At 34.4% G+C, this 6,885-nt stretch overlaps 1 long non-coding RNA gene across 1 annotated transcript; it reads right to left on the bottom strand.

Annotated features, from left to right (window-relative positions):
- Positions 1-2,283: 2,283 nt before the first annotated feature.
- LOC107469109 (uncharacterized) lies at positions 2,284-5,401 on the bottom strand. The gene is made up of 4 exons (XR_008003760.1): positions 4,671-5,401; positions 4,497-4,598; positions 4,272-4,418; positions 2,284-2,763 (listed from the first exon to the last, which is right to left on the bottom strand). It is a non-coding gene; the product is annotated as an uncharacterized LOC107469109 (long non-coding RNA).
- Between the last annotated feature and the right edge of the window lie 1,484 nt (positions 5,402-6,885).

Raw genomic sequence — 6,885 nt, 5'->3', positions numbered from 1 at the left:
ACTTGGTTCGACAAAAAGAGTGATGAAACTTCTCTCAATTCCCTCTTCTGGACAACTAGCTGACATCTTCACTAAGCCTTTGTCTTCTCAATCCTTCCATCTTAATCTGAATAAGCTTAGTGTTCTTGACATCTTTCATCCTCCAGTTTGCAGAAGTGTATTAAACCACTCTTTCACCTTAACCCATGACAACAATAAAGACGTCTCACGACCCACAAATTCAGCCCAACAGAATACACAAATTCAATTATAATTTTAGTCTTTATCTTATCTTATCTTTATCTTTATCTTATTTTTATTTGTTTTTATCTTTCATAGGCCAATGCTCTATATATACTTAGTTTTACATTCATAGTTTACAATTTTCAATCAATCAACAATTAATAAAATTTTTTCATCTTTTCTTTTCTTTCATTATTCTTTCATAATTTTATTATCTTTGTGTACTCTTTATGTACTCTTTCCGTTTTATTAATCCACATAACATTTTTATAAAAATGAAAAATATATATGCTAGTGGCTGCATACATGTTTGGTGCATTAATGGCCAACATTTTCTTTTCTTTACAAGTGCTAAAAAGTTAAAATAAAAGCACTAGAGAGCCACTTGTGTTTCATGGTCCTCTACCGTTACAACATTTTTGCCATGATCATAGACACCATTTTAGTTTCTCGTTAATCTCTCTACACATAGTATTTTCTTGTGTTGCACTACAACATTAGTTACTTGTTAATTTCTCTCTCTCGAGAAAACAATATAATTTCCCATTATAGAATAATAATGTCTCTAACAATCAAACTACATCTAACATCCCAACTCAACAACCTCAGACACAAGAGAAAACACAATCTTGCCAAATCTATTTACAACATTAACCCATTGATCACTATTAAGAAATGCAAGGTGAAGCAAAGAATAAAGTGCAATAATAGTAATAAGAATATGATAAAGAGCTCATTGATAGAGCTTGATAGAGGCACATTGGTGGATCTGATGCTGCCGGAGAGCCAAAGAGATTCGAAGATGGCGGAGGTAGAGTCGATGGCAAAGGTGAATCTCACGAGAATTGATGTGGAGTGGGTGCATATGATAAGTGAAGGGTGGGCTAGTCCATTGAGAGGGTTCATGAAGGAGAGTGAGTACCTTCAGAATTTGCATTTTAATTGTTTGAGGATGGAAGATGGCTCTGTTGTGAATATGTCCATTCCGATTGTGTTGGCAATTGACGATGAAACAAAAGGAAGAATTGGCTCATCTTTGCATGTTGCTTTGGTTGGGCCTCTTGGAGATTGTGTTGCTATTCTTCGAAGGTTAGTCTTCCTTTTTCACCAAATTAAATTAAACCATTCTTGTTTCTAGGTTAGTTTATTGTTCAATACTTGAATTGTTATGAACATTTATTTTAACGATGAGAACTCTGCGTATCTTGTATTGTATCTCGTGTTTTGTATCAATGCAACATTTTTTGCTTGTGAACTTTTCCGTAGAACTCAGTGGAGACATTAGGTTTACATGCAAGGGAATTAGGGATACTTGGAGATTGAAGTTTCAACCCTAAGTAGAGTTTTGTGGTGCAACTGCCACATCAAAAAGAGAAAATACAGAGTCAGTTAGTAATTTAGAGAAACTGTGGGAAACGCATAATGGGAAGGAGAAGCAAACCTAGGAGGTGCAGCAGTGGTGATATAGGGTGGAACCGCCATGTTAGCTTTTTGAGGTAACGAAGAGATAGGGGAGGGAGGAACGTACTATTTGAGCTTGAAGAAACTTCAACCAAATACAACACTCGCTCAGCTCTGAAGATGAACTTCAACGACAACGCCCTTTTGATCCTCCCTGGAATCAGAACCTCCTTCTTTTATTTATTTATTAGCAATGTTACCCAAGGTTGCGAGAACCGAATCGGTCAATGAACCGATAGAGTGACTGGTTCAATGGTTTAATAGTTCAATCGGGGTTCAACCGGAGTTCAACCGATTTAATTAAATATAAAATAAAATTATTAAAAATTTAATAAATAATTTGAAATATTCAAATTCAATGAATTGTAAGCTAATAAAATTCAAAATTTTACAATTTCACATAATAAATTATCTATAATTTACCATTAAAAGTTCCAAATAACTTCAAATATCAAAATTTATAACTAAAATAAAATCAAAATACGCATAAGTAAACTAACAAAAAAAATGGATACTTGAAAAAGGCACACTAAATCTCAAGTAAGTGCTTGATACATTCTTTTGAGAATATAAGATCAGATAAAAAAATCATACATCCTCTCTGTATAGTTGTTTCTTTTTGTAAGTATAATAGAATTGTAGTTGTTGACCAGTTACTAATAAACTATTAAAGACATAATTGTAACCAAGTTATAATGTTCAATGTAACACCCTCACTATCAGAATTCACGTTTCCGGCTGCGCCACTCTGATAGCAAGAAGTATTACGACTACTTTACATACCAAATACTAAAATAGGAGCCTGTGACTCAACACTGTATCGCTGATTTCTTCAAAAGAACCGGAAATAAATATTTTATCTTAAGAAAAATACAAGCAGGCATAGATTCATATACAAAACTCCTTACATAATAACTCATAATATAATATACATATAAAACATACAACTCCTATCCCTCTTACAAATTTGTAATAACAAAGACGAGGAAAGAAAATAATCTAATTAATACAACAATACATAAACCAAACGCAGTATAACTCTTCTTAATGCTTCTTCACCCGGTTCCTGAAAAGGTAAACCTGTAGGGGGGTGAGAACCTAACCACACGGTCTCACCACGGAGTTTCAAAGTTGTCATAAGAAGATATTCAATAAGAAAGCTGTTTTTAAGCTCAGTGATTATCATTGCCTTATGAATCTTTTAAAAACCAATGAATAATCGTTCAGAACCTTTTCAAAGAAACAATGTTTAATCTTTCAGAAATTTGAAACCTTTCCTTTTTTATAAGAAAATCTCAATCAAAAACCAACCACGCAATCAAACAACACAACCATTAATTCAGCACCAAAGTTCATTCTCAAATGTAGCACACCAAGACAAACACAGGCAAGACAGACAAGGAAAGCACAAGTAGGCAGCAGTTACAGCAAATAGTTCAAGTAGCAGTTACAAACAGTTTATCAATTAGGCAAACCAAAACAAATTCAAACTCAAGCAAAGCATACGAATGCATATGATGCATGCCTGTCCTATGGCTGATGAGGCTCATCTGTCGGTTATCCAGCCAACCCGACAAGTCTGAATTGTCCTTAGACTGTCCCCCGACGTGCATCCCCAAGAGTCTATGCATAGCTTTTTCTCAAATAACCAATATTGCTCAATGGGGGTAACATTCCCGGGAATTTATATAGTGCCCGGTCACACTTACGTCGTAGGGTCAACAGAGTATCGAATTTTCTATCTGGTACACATGGTGGCAAGCCACAGCACTTTATCCAGGGAAACTCGTGTCTCAGATATTTCAATTTCATAAGCCATATGAATAATTCAAAATTCACATCTCAACATTCTCAACATCATAATCATTCATCAATCCAAATCTCATTTCCAAGTTCATTTCAAAGCCATATTTCAAATAAAATCCTCATCCTCCTCTTTTTCATTCTGTTCGTGAACAATCTCAATTCCAAAACAAAATTCTTTCTTTGATAGGCAAATCAATCTTAAAACGTATAATGCTTAAAAACAAATCTTTTTAATTAGTTACTTTAAATAAAACTTCTAATTTTATAAAATTTCGACAGCATCTCCTCTAAAACTCGGACACTGCCACCCTTTTCGGGTCCCATCCAAACATTTCTCAAACCTTTTCTCAAATCTCAATCATTTTCCAAGATTCAGCTAGTTCCAATATCAAATTATTTTCAAAGCAAATCAGTGCCCATAATAAATCTCTTTTTAAAATCAAACCAGCTCAAATACTAAATCATTTATAAAATCATTTATAAAGTCACTAACTCAAAATTAAACCATTTCCAAAGCCAATTCCTTTACATCATCAAAAATATCTTCAAAACCAAGAAAAGCCATTTTTTATAATAATCAACTAAATAACCTTTCAAACTAATCTCTTTTCAGCAATCACAAATTACTCACAAATTACTCAAGTAATCAAGCAATCAGTCATTCAGTCCAACAAACAACCACATTTAGAAGACAATTATAATCACAAGCATATGTTCTCTCACATTAATATCTATTTACCACAACTCTGTAATATAAATTAGATTTTAAGAAAAACCCCTACCTTGACTCGTCGAAACCATAACTCAAAATGCGTCAACAAAACCATTTCTCTAACCCGAAACCAACAGCAACCACAAACTCAGTCCCTGATCACTTTCGCAGCACTCACAGCAACTTAAGAGTGACATGCAACGCTCAAAACACGATCCTACGTTACCAGAACCTCAGAGTTTATAACCAAATATAACAGAATACTAATACGGGTTTCCGAAACATAAATACTTACCGAACTAAGAAAATGAAACAGCGGTGGTCGCTGAACCGGTTTGGCGGCAGCTCCGGCAGCCACCTCGAACGGCGGCGACGACCAGAACTCCGGCAACGGCGACTAAAACAAACATACAGCGATGATTAAGCTCCTGGAAATTCAAAGGAAACAAAAACCAACTTAAAACCTCACCGGCGGCAGATCTTAGTGGCGGCAGAGGTGTTCTCCGGCGGCAGGACTCGGACAGAAGCTCTGACAACGGCGGATCTGGCGGCGACAGCTTCTCAACGGCAACACACCCCACGACGGCAACTCCCGTGCAGCGCGTCTCTCTCTCTCTCTCACGGCGGCGACGGCGACTCCTCGCGCGGCTCTCTCCCTCGGTCCTGGTCTTCCTTGCGACGGCGATGAGTGGCGCGGTGGCAGCGGCGGTCTGCGATGGTGGCAACGAGCTGGAGCACAACGGCGGCGGCTATGGACGACAGCAAGCTCAATGACAACAGCGGCCTCTTCTCCTTCTTAGCTCGGTCCGGCAGCTCGGTGGCGGTGGCTATGGCAAGACGCGTCGGCGGTGGTCGTCCCCCTCCCTTCCTTCTTCTCCGTTCAGCCCTCTTTTCTCTCTTTTCTTTCTTTTCTCTCTGTCTCAGTATGTGTGGGTTTGTGTGTGTTACCGATGTGAAGGAGTTAGGAGGGTAAGGGGGTAATGGCGGCTGCTGAAGGAAACATGGGAGGTATGGGTGTCTGTATGTATGTGGCTGAATGGAGTAATAATAATAATAATAATAATAATAATAATAATAATGATTAAATCAATGGTGCAAGAAGGCTGTTAATGAAGTCTGTTTCCAAATCTACACATGATTTCTAATAAAAATTATGATATAATATATAAATTTAAAATCTAATTTAATTCTTTAAAATTATTTTAAAAATATTATTTATTTATCAATTCGCTAATTGGATTTTAATTAAGTATTCTAATTTAAAATTAAAGATAATTAATTTTTTTATAAAATTAAAGTATTAAATTCTAAAATCTCAATTATTTAACTAAATCATATAAAATTCTTATTCTTTTACAAATGTTAAGCTCTATAACTTAAATATAGAAAATTATTCAATAATTATAAAATTAAGTAAAATTTCTAATTTAATTGTCAAAACTTGATTTAATTACTTTTAATAAAATAATTTTCTAAAAACAAAGTCTTTAATGAATAAATAAATTGAGATTAACTCATAATAATTTTTTTTTTCGAAAATTATGGGTCTTACATTCAATTCCAATTCCAAGATATAAGTTAGTAACAACGAGTTATAGCGAGTATGTCAAATATAGTTTGTCGTGTTCATAGAATTTTTTTAGTTGGATTTCTATAAATGATTTAAAAGATAAAGAAAGATATAATGCATCGGCCCAAGAGCCCATGAACCATAAGTCCATAAAACAATGGAAAAACACTTACTTTATTTAGCAACATAAAGCACATCAACTGTCCTTTTCTCACAAACCACCAAACCAAACGTTTTTTGGTCAATTGTTCACTAGTTTTCTTGGGTCCAATCTTTTTATTTTTTGATTTAGTCAATTATGATCTCTGTCCGAACCAAACTGATCAATAATCATGATTAAATTAGTTCGACTGGTCAATCTGATTCGATTTTCAAACATTGCTGCCAAAGTATATGGCACCCACAAAAACGGTTATAACATTGCATGTTAAAATATGATACAAAAATACAATATTAATAACTAAACACTAAAGATACTACTTACATCGGTTGATCATAACATATCCAACCTCACCCTCGTCTGCACAAACCTAACCTCTCTCATATGATAGGATGGAGAAAATCCTCACCACCTACAATGCAATCATTTTACCATTATCAAGAAAATAAATAAACCTAAATTAATACACTAAACGATATAATTTTATCAAAATAACTTTTCTAGGTAACCAACAAGAGGTGCCGCTAACTTTAGCCAACTCCTATTTAGGCTACATCCTAAGACACATGAAGAAAAAAATAAAGGATTGTGAATATTTTTTTTAGTAATTGGATGTTTTATTCTGTAAATATTGAACATTTTTTATTTGTTATTATTTGTGAGTTGGAAATTTATTCTCAAGGGGTTGTAGTTGTTTCTTTCTTTGTAATTGGATGTTTCTTTATTTGTAAGAGAAACATCTGCATTCTAAATCCCAATACATTTTTTACTAAACGACGAAAAAAATTCCACAACATACAAAGAGAAATCCAAATTATATAGAAAAATTCAAATTATATGAAAAAATATCCAAATCACATTAAACTCATTCTCTTTGGGTTGTAGATATTTCTTTCTTTGTAATTGGATGTTTTCTTGTAATTGAATGTTTCTTTTATCTAAACGCTAATACAT

The sequence above is a fragment of the Arachis duranensis genome, chromosome 10 (genome assembly GCF_000817695.3).
Source record: "Arachis duranensis cultivar V14167 chromosome 10, aradu.V14167.gnm2.J7QH, whole genome shotgun sequence".
Classification (NCBI taxonomy): domain Eukaryota; kingdom Viridiplantae; phylum Streptophyta; class Magnoliopsida; order Fabales; family Fabaceae; genus Arachis; species Arachis duranensis.
This window is presented reverse-complemented; position numbering and strand designations above follow the sequence as displayed.